The sequence below is a fragment of the Fulmarus glacialis genome, unplaced genomic scaffold (assembly GCF_000690835.1).
Source record: "Fulmarus glacialis isolate BGI_N327 unplaced genomic scaffold, ASM69083v1 scaffold6817, whole genome shotgun sequence".
Classification (NCBI taxonomy): Eukaryota; Metazoa; Chordata; class Aves; order Procellariiformes; family Procellariidae; genus Fulmarus; species Fulmarus glacialis.
The window spans coordinates 48,045-61,129 of NW_009223717.1; positions in this window are offsets into that span (position 1 = coordinate 48,045).

Genomic DNA, 13,085 nt, shown 5'->3' on the forward strand with positions numbered 1-13,085 from the left:
TCAGTGATGCTGTCACGTAGTCTTAACGGGCTTGTTCACCTCTAGCTCAGTGCTGAAAACTTCCTGTCTGCAAGGCTACCAAGTATAGATCCTTATAGACCCGCACAGATGCTTGCTTCCTTTGATTATATGGGGATTATTTGAGAAATAAGCTACAGTAACATAGCCTAACTGGGGAAAAGTATTCCCTAGAAAACACTTGCGGTACATAATTTTAACTCTGCCTATGTTAAGGTGAAACATAGTGACTTACTTACCTGTGCAATTCCTTAAGATATTTAGAATCCTGCTAATAGGTCCTAATTCTTTTTGAAAAGGTGTGAGTTGGTATATTTTATACACTAGGCTGATGTGTATGATGATGTGAATTCAGAAAACGTAATCATCTGAAAATAAATTTCAAGCCAATTTCCTTTGTGTACAATGAAACAGCAATTAGTTTTATCATTGTGTTATGTACTATTTAACTAATGGATAAATGGCATCTCGAATAATTTTTTTTCCTTCTTTCCCCCCCCCCTACCTTTCACCCTTCTTTTCCTCCCTCATCTTCTTCCTGCCTTGCCTTGGGGATAAAAAAATGTGACTTTTCTAGACACTGTAACGTACTTAAAAGCATGAAGTTACACACATACATTTCAAACACCTGAAGACTTTTTGTTAGGAGGCATATAAAGAATTTGCTGTTTATTTAATTGCCAGTGGTTTTGCTGTTTGCTGTGTCCTTTTGTTTTAATGAGTAAACCAAAGAATATTTGCACTCCAAACTTCTCATGCCTTTTTTTTTCCCGTGTTGCGTTTTGAATTATAAAGAGCAAACTTGGCCTGTGCCGGCAACGAAAGCATTACAGCCTCTGGCATATGGCTTCAGCATTACTTGTGATTTTTTAAGAGAGAAAATTCACTTTTATTCATGTCTTTTTGGTGACTAGGCTCTGAATATTCCCAGAAAGGTGCCAGAAATGTGCCAGAGAAATGTTTGTTCAAAATGTGAACTCATTTTTTACAAGCCACTAGTGTCTAGGAGAGACAGAAGATTAATGTACTACTAGGCTGGAACAACTAGGAACTGATGTAAGGGTAGTGCACCAGAATTTGCCAAGAAATAGATTATTAGCTTCACATCCGAAGGAATATAATTTAAGATCCCTTCCCGTGTTTTTCTTAAACAGTAAATACATTGTACTTTTGTCCATCAGAAGTCATGTATAGGAATGCAACATCATGAGGAAAATCCCACAAATTGTAAAGAGTATAGTTTCTGATGTATTTGCTCCACCTATTTCTTTTCTTTTCCTACCTAGGAAGAGAAAGCTATTTATTTTCTTTCCCAATTCTTTTCTCTGAGGTGAGAATAGAAAGGAACTTGACTTCTAGAAATTGAAACTGTTTTCTTTACATATTTTCTTTACAAATATTTCTAAATCATGTTCTGATTCTGCAAAATAGCATAGTTCATAATGAATGGTAACAGTTACTGAAAGGAGGACAGGACAGTAGCTTGTTTAGAACCAGGCACAATATATGCATGTGCTCTGTAAAGCACGGAAGATTTTCTTCAGCCATGACCCAGAATATTATGACTGCTCAAATTTGAATTTTCTCTGGGACAAAATTTTCTTAAATGGTCTTTGTACATTGTTAATGAACACCTACTTACATGTATATGAGCCATATTGTAGTCAAACTATGTATATTTTCAGTTACCACAGTAACTTCTTACTCACAGCTGCATTATCTGGCCATATACTTTTTAGAAAAAGCAAAAATTGTTCATGGAGATTTGATTATAAGCATAAAAACTTGATAACTAGGAGAAGTTATATTTAGCTCACAATCTAGTTACATTCTTCTGAGATGCTGTAACAATAGTTCTTGTCCGGCATTCATTTGCAATTACAAAGAAGTGACTTCTGTAATGATGAAAGAAAACAATTGTACTGGATTTCCAAAGACCTACCTTTATAAATAACATGACATAGCATACATATGCAGCATACATAAATAGTGGCTTTAATTATCAAAATTCAGAAATAAATTGATAGCATTTTTCCTTGTAATACACTTGTCATGTAAAAGCACTGACCCTCTAGCAGAAACTCGCATAGTCGAGTTTAAAAAAGGTTACAGTAGTACTGTTTAATTATGGGTAGGATAATGCCATTCTGTGCTGTAAAACTGATGCAACACTGTGTTTTAATAGGGTAAGAATTATTAGTACATTAAAATCCAATCATCATGGATTCATTTTGCAATAGGCTTTTAAATCTCAGTACCTTAGGTGTTTCATATTTGTAACATCGTTTTAATGTTTAGTTAATATGTAGTGCCTAATGTCATCCAAATGTATGTTGGTGAAGTTGTGGAAGTTAAAACTAATGTTATAGCCTTCTAGAGGAGTTGAAAAAGTGGTAAGTCAGACCTTGGATACCTTTTGCAAAACATATCAAACAACTGTGATCCCAGCCATACAAAGAAAACAAGATAGGCATGTTATCATGGCCATTCTGTGTGTGCCACCTTAAAAGGGATTCATTAGAACTTTTGGCAACCCCTTAATTATGTTTGTATGCATTTGTGTGTATGCATAGACAAAAAGACACAATGGGGTAAGTTACAATCCTTATTCTTGTTCTTAAGCTCTCTTGAGATTTATCTCCTGTTCTTATCAGGAGTCTGGAAGCTTTCAGCAACTGGTGTGGGTTTGTTTTTTTCTTTAGGAAAATACCAAATCATGTCTCTTCTGAAAAAAAGATTCAACCCCACCCATAAAGCAAATTCCTGTAAAATAAAGGAATGAGGAGATGGCCAGTAGCTTTCTCACATCTCTCCCTAAAAAGATTGCATTATCCCAAGGAAGTAGCGAACTGATTTTCATGCCAGTTGGCTTCAGTCGTTTTCCAGCCCCTTGTTGTAGCTATAACAGCTATAATGTGACTATTTAAAGGTAAACTGGAATTCTGCATGTAACACTTCAAAGGACCAGAACATACTTGTTTTCATGGTCTAGCCAAGAGGAATCCACACTACTCATAAGTCCATCATTGTCAAAGATGACAATGTTATGAGGAGGATGGATAAGTTGCACATTGTACTGGCTTAGATGATCTCTCTATGATGAGTGTTCACCGTCTGGTGACCTGCTACCATAGCTTTCCTTTGGCCTTACATGCTTTTCCTGCCCTTCTGAGCAGCAGAACTACTCTTCAGACAGGCCTATTCCTTCCCTACCATTTTTGCCCCAAGATTATATTACATTGTGTATGCGTCTAAGGAGAACAGTAGATAGAATATGTTACCCGCTTCACTTAATGAAAAAAACAGAGCTAAATACCAGTTTCCTGGTTTTTTTGCAATGTAATTTGAAATCTGAAAGAATAATCTACATCTTCATTTAGTTGTTAATACTGTTTTGGGTATAATCTATACCCTCATCAGTATAGTAAGCATTTAGTTGTGATTTCAGTACACGTACTTCTGAGCCTTAAAAAAAAAAATAGTAGTGCTTTTGAATGCATTGCAGAGGGTATACTTTAGCATGAACATGAAATGAAGATTCCTGTTTGCATAACCATTTGCAGAGAAACCTTCTTGTTACAACTGTTTTTCACTGAGATTTGGGCAGGTCAGCCAACATTCATGGTTAAGTGGCAACATCTGTGCTCTAGATAAGACAACTGTCAAAGGAGATTGTAGTTGTCCAGAAGAGTTCCATATCTTATTTTCATGATTTGTACATAAATGAAACTTCTTTTGGGAGAGGAAAGTTTCCTATCTATCTTAAAAAAAAGTTGCTACCCAAAACCACACTGTGGCTACTACACAGAAAGACTAAGTAATGTAGTTGTTATTTCCAATTTGTTGAAAAAAAACTTGTGTTTATTCTTACAGAGAACAAGTTCTAAAAAACTAATCCATACATAAATTACTAATCTGTTGGTGCTGAAGTTTGCATACTGCGGCTGAAATTATGTTCCAACTTTGACATTCATATCTATAGTAGTATATATTTTAGGTTACCATGTGATTTATTTTCCCTCTATGAAAAAAAAGGAGTAGTATCTCCTTACAGGCTATGTCTAAGAGCTCTTTCTGTTACAGTAGTGCTTGGTCTATATCACAAATCAAGATTTCTTAATGTTTAAACCACGAATTGCTGAAGTGACCTCTCTTTTCTTAGTACTCAGTTTTAATATTTACAGTTCTGGTTTCCAATTTTAAAGCTGATATTTACGGATAGGACATTCCTGAATCAATATCCACTTTTTCTTGCGAGTTTGGGAAATACAGGAACTGCAGCGTATCTTCTAACAGTCTGTAAATTTCTACTTGCTATCACTCCACCAGTTTCTGGAGAAACATCCCTTATGGCATTTCTTTCTATTAGGGAGCAAATTGAAAAGAGGCAGCTCATAGCTTTGGGATGTCCCATAATTACACAGTATCAAGGAAAGAAGCAGACTATAATGATTAAGAATAATGGAATTAAGGAGATACGTTACTTGCCCAACTTTCCCAAGCGACCGAAACCTGTTTGCTATTTGTTGTTCTCCCCTGTGGGAAAGTCTTGGTGTGGTAGGTGGAGGACAAAGGTGGAGCTTCCTACAGTTACTGTGATTTAGATATAAATTGCTTTTACCGTCACACGTAAGATCTTCCACTTTCTACTCTAACAATCTTAACACTGGATTTTAAAATCATGCTTCCCATTGGCTTCATGACAAATTAATTCCTAGTTCAGTTTGTATTAAATATTTGGGTTTTAAATGTGCTTTTATTAATGCACATAAATACGAGCTGAAACAAAATAGAAGTCAGCCTTGCACATCATATCTTTCTTCCTAGACACCTTGTTTTTTCCTCAGTCCGTAGGTGTTTTGTGTGCTATAAAGAAACTTCTTGGTGGATATAATTCTGAAGGTTTTGATAAATGCAGGTTTTCCAAGACAAAATTGTTGGCTTTTCACCCACTTGTTCTCCAGTTCCTGCTGGCAGCTTTTCCGACTATCATCAGCCCCACTGGTCTTTAAATCAATGGCAATTTAGAGCTCCTTATTTGCAACACCCTGCGTGGGACATTTTGAATTACGTTTTTCAGAATTCATTTATCGTTTATTGTTCTGGCCAAGCCACAGCTAATAGTGGATGAAAAATACTGTTACATTTAATTTGTGTGAGGTTTTTTTTAATACAGAGTATGATGGTGTAGATGGAATAAATCAGCCCAAGTAGGGCCCATATACCACCAACCCTTCTTTTCTTGCACAGGAATGGCAATGCACCAGTTCTACTCCATTATACAGTAGTGTTGAAAAATTATTTGGCTTTCTTGAGCAGAATTTAATCTCTTTGCATTTGAGGAATCTCTTTCAGTAGCTGGGCTTGGCTTGGGTCCTGAGGCGAAAGTCCCCTGGCTGTTGATAAACTATGGTTAATTAAGGGTTCGTGTGACATGAAAGGACAGCCTTTCCCCATTCCAGAAGTACTTAGCTGATGCCTTCAGTTTACTTCACTGGCTGGACTTGAGATACTGTGGGTTTTCGCTTTGTTTGTTTGGGGTTCGGGTATTTCTGTGGAGAGTTAAGACCTATAACTGTGTATCACCTGCTAGGCTTGCTAAGAGATTACAGAAATAAAAAGACTGACGCAGTGCTTTGAGCCACAGGGGGAATAAGTGCATTGGTCCCGGGACATAACATGGGATCAGCTGTTACTTTCAAGAAAGCTGGTTCTGTATCTCAAGGATCTTGATAATTCAGCAACAGAAAAATGATCTCATCCTTGGAACTAAAGTGAGTCTCTTTGCCCAGCAGAAAAGCTATCTCAGTTATGGGCTGCTTAACTTGATTTCAACGGTATGGACACTCCCAAAGGTACATTTGCTGTGCCATCATATGAGAAACCATTAGGGAAAAGTGCAAAGGAAAGCTCAGCACTTTTCTGGGAGAAAGGGCTGTGATCAGGCAAAGATCTCATTAAGTTTGCTTTGCCATCTTCACTGTGATGAGGTTTACTGCCTACTGTAAGCATAGGCATTTGACTTTGGCTAAGTAAGACAATACGCTTCAGCTTGCAGTTCCAGTATCCTATGACACTGCAATTTACAGTTTACCCCAAAACTAGAACTGAGAAGCTCATGCTACAAAATATGGAAACAGGGCAGGAGGCCCTTTACAAAACAGTATCGATGAAAATTACTCTTTGCTGCTGTTTGGAGCTGGGAGAACCTTGGCTGGGGAATTCAGACTTCCCACATCATGCCTGATGAGCAAAGCAAGTGCTGAAGAGGAGTACAAGCTACTAAAGAAAAAGGTGTTTATGTTGTTACTTAGTTGACTGGCTGTTCTCCATCTACCCATCTTGCTTCTCAGTTAGTGGGCTATTCCATACTTCATGTATTCTTGACTGAAATTGCTCTTTACTGCAGGTTGGGAAGGAATTCTGACCACAGAATGTAGTCAATCTGAACCTGTGGTGTTTGGCTTTCATTTGCATTTTTGGCGTGGTTGGGATGGAAGCTGACGGAGTGGGTATTTCTGTGAGACAACTGGAAGTCTGCTCTTTATCTGGGGGGAATGAATATACGTGTAGTGTTGTGCACAGAGAAAGCTTCTGTAACAATACTGAGATTAAGAACTCTAGAATGTACTTGGTGGCAGCTTGAGAGAAGAGCCCATTTTAGGAGGCACAGTTTAAAAGTAGCTTATCTTTTGTGTTTTAAAGGAGCTTTATTTTTTATTAAAGGAGCTGCCTGGATTTATTCCAAGAGCAGAACCTCTTGGAATTTTTGGCTGTTCTGAAGCTCAGTACGGCTGTTAACTCAGGAAGCAACTGCACTGAATCAGCTTTCTCAAGGAGGCCTTTCAAGTCTTCCACCTATTCAGTGAAGATTCAGCTCATCTATAGATACCATTTACCCATAACTTGGTCGTAGTGCCAATATGCATCCGATGTACACAGAATGCGACATACCGTTACTTGCTAGTCTTTTTACCTCTTATTTTAGCCAATGTGGGTTTTACTCTCCTTTTTTTGCCTTCAAGGAGACCAAGTTAATGGATTTTTCATGAAGAATCATTTAGGATGAAATGGAGTGGTTGTGTTACGGGAGCAACACCATAACCTTTTGCTGGCACCTCCCCAACATCTCTCTGCGGGATGTACTTTCAAAGCTGTAGATGTGCACAAGCAACTAGTTTCTGCTTGGTGAGTTTGTTCTACTACTGTGTTATTACATACCAGCTCAGCAGTCCACCAAGCCCTGACTGACCCAGGGCTTCAGCTTCCCTTAAACTGTGAGTCTCTGATGGAATCAAATGGAGAGCTTCCATAGTGCTCTGCTTGTGCCCCCAGCATGGATTTTCCACTTAATTGAGTGGTATGTGCGACAAATGCCAAAATTAACGTTTCTTGCCAAAACAGGGACACAAGACCTCCTGTGATGTGGGTTGTTGACAAGAGCTATGAAAATGTTTGCATTTACATTTGCAGTTGTTTTATAAAATATATCCATTCTTAACTACACAGCAGGCTGCTCCTCAACATCACATCAGGAAAGCTGCTTTTCAAGCTCCGAGGGTGACAAACAATGGATTCAATGGCAAGAAAAACCCACTTACTAACTGCTGTAGGCTCACAGGAAAATAAAAGAACACAAGAGAATCCAAGTTAGAATGGAAATAATACTATTTGCTGTTCCTGCAGATGAAAGGAATCAATAGAAACACTATATGCTAGCTATGAAGAATTCCTCAGTGGGGGTTTCTATCACATAAAATTGTATACCTAATCAAAATAAGTAGTTTCCTCTAACCACTTTTACTGAAAGAGTAATTAGTACGGTGAGCTGGGCCGTACAGTTGGTTTATATGAGATGAACATTTGCGACCAGCTCAGGGCTGAGACCTCTCAATGACCTCTCTGCACTGGCAGCCAGAGGATGGCTGCAGAGAGAGGAAGGAAACGGGGACAATGAGCTGGCTGCAAATGAGGCCTCTTTGGTCACAGCAGAAAACGTCTACCTTCAAAACCCCAGGGACTTCTACAGCACTAAGGCTGTGGGGAGGTACCATCTGTTGTGGGCCATGCTGCTCATGTTCAATGAAGGGTGCCACAGTTTTTAACATGGATTCAGTATCTAGTTGTTGGTCATGGCAAGAAACCGCTAGTTGCCCCTTTCACTCATGTTTGTAGAGAAATCTTTGCTCCCAGTGAACAGACCTCTACAAATCTCCATGAGCAAAACCATTTAGAAAGCAAATGAAGTACTTGAAAATGAGCCTTATGATCCAAACAGATCTTCTAGCGATATTAAAAAATATAGAATAAAAGCAAGTCAGTCAATTCTTTTATTCCCCCTGAATAAAAGGTTCAAAGGTGCTCACTGTCTACAGCAGCAGACGGTAGAAAACGTTTTCAATGGCATTAAGACTCCTACAGTATCCATAACACATGCAACTCCAAGTTTATAAAAGAGACAAAAGCCAAAAAACCCCAATTATCTGACATGTTAGTTGAAAGACCGATTTTAGAACATACACCAAATTTGTTCTAGTGCACAACAAGAAACTTCACTGTTTATAAAGGAACTTACCTGCTCTAGGCACTGAAACGTAACAGAAAAAAACAGAACTGGGGCTGTTTAGCCTGGAGAAGAGGAGGCTGAGGGGAGATCTCATCGCGCTCTACAACTACCTGACAGGAGGTTGTAGCGAGGTGGGGGGCGGTCTCTTCTCCCAAGTAACAAGCGATAGGACGAGAGGAAATGGCCTCAAGTTGCGCCAAGGGAGGTTTAGACTGGACATTAGGCAAAACTTCTTTACTGAAAGAGTGGTCAGACCTTGGAACAGGCTGCCCAGGGAAGTGGTTGAGTCACCATCCCTGGAGGTATTTAAAAGACGTGTAGATGAGGCGCTTAGGGACATGGTTTAGTGGGCATGGTGGTGTTGGGTTAACGGTTGGACTTGATGATCTTAGAGGTCTTTTCCGACCTTAATGATTCTATGATTCTATGATAATCATACTTAGTATTACTTGGTGTTTTTGGCAATTTTTTCCTGCTGTAAAAAGCCTGCTATGTCAATAAAAGAGTTAATGATAAATATATGTTTGTTCACACTGCTCACTAAGAGACAAAATAGTGTCTTCCTTTTTGACTCACTTACTTCCTTACCAGTTTTAACCACTTTACACCCTGTCTGGCTGAGTTTGGAATCTGGATATCCTGCTATTAATCTCCAATGGCTCACTGATTCAAAACTCAGTTTGACACCTGCTGTTGATTTGTGGCTTGACACCTACTCCATTCAAGTCTCCACCTAACGTCACCCCGCTTTGGTTAAGAGTGGTAGTGTTTTGCTCTCATATCTTGTTTCAGACTGATGCAAGTATTTTCTGATAGCTGTATGACTTTTGGAACAAATCGCTCCCGACTGTTAGGGGAACCCCCTTCCATTCTGAGTGGTTCTTGTATTTTGGATCTTTTTAATACTGACAGGTTTCACTTTAAAAACATAAATATAAAAGTGACATACTTTCACTCCAGTGCACTTTCTGTTGAGTTTTCCAGAAAAAACATCTGTTGAGGAAACTCCAATATTCTTTATTATTTTGAAGTGTGAGCTCCTTGCTGATTCTAATCCCAGTCTATGCACCAAAATGAGGAAGCTATAAAAGATCCTGACGCGTTAACAAGGACTGACTGTTAGCTATCTAAAGAACAAATTATGCTACAGAAGTACCTCAGGGTCTGATCTTATTTGGGGCACGTAACCACTAGCTTCCAGGCAAATTCAGGAGTAGAATCCTTTCCTTGAATAGCCCATCATCTGAAAAAAACAGGACATGGAAGACTATGGAACCTGAAAGGCTAGAGCTGAAATGGCCTGTTCAAGATCATGTAAGAGGCCAGAACCTCATTTTCAGAACCGAAAATGAACCAAGTTCTCCTAGGATTCGTTTACAGCCATGCACACAGAACTATGCTGCTTTAGATAAATGCGATTATATAAGGAATTATGCAAATAAATTTGGTGGTGTAAGGATGACCACATTAATTCCTGTGAGTATTTCCAGTCTGAACTAGATGTTTCCAGTCGCACAGTTGACTGAGCTGGGTATTTGTGCTGTTAGTTTGCATGCGTTCCCCTACCCTAACAAATTAAATCCTAAACTTACTGAACAGTACAGAAACAAGCCCCCAACCCCCTTAATAAAGGCATGGGAGCGAATAAGGGTACATAACGCTCAGCAAATAGCACACTGGCCATACACTGCATCAGTGCAAGGCTCTCCGCTGCAGACTGTGTCTTTGAAGGTACACCGTGTGTGACGGTCATGTCGCCGGGCCAGCCAGGCGGCTCTCGCAGCAGCCAGCACCGCTCGCGTCCTGGAGGCCCTCTCTTCTCCCAGGTGGGAGCCCAATCCCACAGTGTAGCAACAATAAACAAAATACTAAGTTTTGAGGCTGAACGAAAGCTCACAGACGGTTATGAGCTCAATCTGCTACTTCCTCGGGAAGAGCAATCGCACACTGACTCACAGCTCTGCCCTCCCAGGAAACGGCTTCCTCCTGCCGCCGAGTGTAGCACAGACAAGTCATGATCAGCCGTGTTCTCTCTGCAATGCACAGCCAACTGCACCTGGCCTCTTACTGTTGGGAGATGTGTTGAGCTGCATTCAAATGAAACAGGCAAACTTTGGAAGTGTAATTAGTTGTGAGGGTATTTTGTGCAGATTAACAGTGCCAGAGTAGCACACATCCAGTGCAAGGGCTTGTTTCTCTGCCCTTTTTTAGGTATTTCCCATACCTAAAACTCCTGATTTTTTATAGACTATTTATCTGGCCTGTGTTCCCTTACCTGCCTCCAGAACAACTTTTTGTAGTTTCCAGTGCATACACATAACGTGCCTATACAGCCAGAAGAATGCCATCGTGCCAGTGAATCTATTGGGCAAGTAAAACCAGCGTGTATTAAAAGCAGTGTCCCTTTGACTCGATCTGTGCATAAGCCTTTTTTAGGTTCGTCGTGTAAGAATTTCATTACTTGTGGTGTGGTATCTGTAAATGTATTTAAGTTAGTTTTACTGTAGCATAATGCTCCCTCTAGTGCCCAAACTGTAAATTGCAATTACAGTATTTAATGCAATTTCTCCGTTCAAACTGAACTGCATGCAATAAAATCACAGGCAATACATCTCTATTCCTAATATTTCTAGAGGAGTGAATGTTACATGCTAAAAGTAGTGAATGTTACATGCTACTTGAGGTCAGAAATGCTAGTTTCTTCTAGTTTGGAAGTCTCCAAATAGCTATCACTCGAGTAACTATCACCTCTCTTTAGTTTAAACAGCCAAGGAGATAATCTGCAACAAAAAAAATTTTTCTTTCTACTAGCTCCAGAAATAATCCAAACTTTACCAATTGTAAAAGAAAGGTTAATTATGAATTAGTTCATCTGGGCAGAGGGAGTATGTAGATGATTTCCCCAAGAAAATAAGCTAGTCAGCTGCTCTGAATCCTGGGCACTCTTACACTATCCTCTGTTCCCTGACCACCTCCTAAATTTAAGATCGACAATGCAAAGAAGCAGGGAGTTTACAGCTCCCAGAGGTTCAGGCTTATAGTTCTCTCAGTCAGCCAGGAGAGTGAGCTTGTAAGAAGCAACAGCTCCATGAGATTCCTGTTCATAGTTCAGATAAAGTTTGTTATCACCTGAGTTGGGTGGGTGATACTGGAAAATCCTAACTAGATCTACTGCTGAGATCCAGAGCAGTGGCCCTGTGAAACTCTAATAAAATTACATGCTGAATGACACCGTCTCACACTACACCATGCCTGCAATGATATAATGAATAGGTATGTTCATTCCTACTTAACCGACCGACTGGTTCCACAAAATACAATCATCTGTCCTACTCTTTCTTCCTCACGCTGTTCCCCTGCTTTACCATGGGGTCACTCCCATGGGCTGCAGTTCTTCAAGAACTGCTCCAGTGTGGGTCCTTCAGGAAAAGACTGCTCCAGCATGTGTCCCCCTTAGGGTCACAGCTCCTGCCAGAAGACCTGCTCCACTGCAAGCCTCCATGGGCTGCAGGGGGACAGCCTGCCCCACCATGGTCTTCTCCACGGGCTGCAGGGGAATCTTGGCTCCAGCACCTGGAGCACCTTCTCCCCCTCAGGAAAAGACTGCTCCAGCATGTGTCCCCCTTAGGGTCACAGCTCCTGCCAGAAGACCTGCTCCACTGCAAGCCTCCATGGGCTGCAGGGGGACAGCCTGCCCCACCATGGTCTTCTCCACGGGCTGCAGGGGAATCTTGGCTCCAGCACCTGGAGCACCTTCTCCCCCTCTGTCTTCACTGACCTTGGTGTCTGCGGGGCTGTTTCTCTCACAATTTTCTCACTCTTCCCTCCCACAACTGCCGTGCAGTGTTTTTTATGCTTTCTTAAGTACGTTCTCACAGAGGCACCACCATCTTGGCTGCTGGGCTCAGCTGTGCCCCGCAGCCCGCCCGCTGGCGCTGGCTGGATCCACTGTGTCTGGCACAGGGGGGCCCTGGCCTCTCCTCAGAAAGGCCCCTGACAGAGCCTGGGCACAGACATCCAGTACATCCTTCCACACACCCAGAGGCAAAACCTGGGGGGAAAGAAAGGCGGTATATTTCACATTAATTGTTCTGATACCAATTACAAAGGAACAGTGAAGAGACATAAGATTCTTTGGTTGAAATGATGCAGATGGGTTAGGAATGCTTTATGAGTAGATAGGCCCGACATTCAGTAGATAAAAAGGCCTTGAAACTTTGTATTCTGCATAAAATAGGTCAGGAAGCTAACCTTGTATCTTGAGTAGAATAGATAAGGGGGTTGTGCCAGCCTAAGCTAGTTTGTGTTAGTGAGAATTGTGCTAATTAAGCCAAGGGTTAAAACTTAGCATGCGTAAAGACTGAGCTGAACCAAAGGACACTGTGAGGAAGGCTATTGACCACCACCAGAGGACCCTGAAAGACCACCAGGAGACCCTGGAAGACCACCTATGGATATAAAGGCGCATGCGTCAAAAGCTTTTTCATATGTTAATGAATTC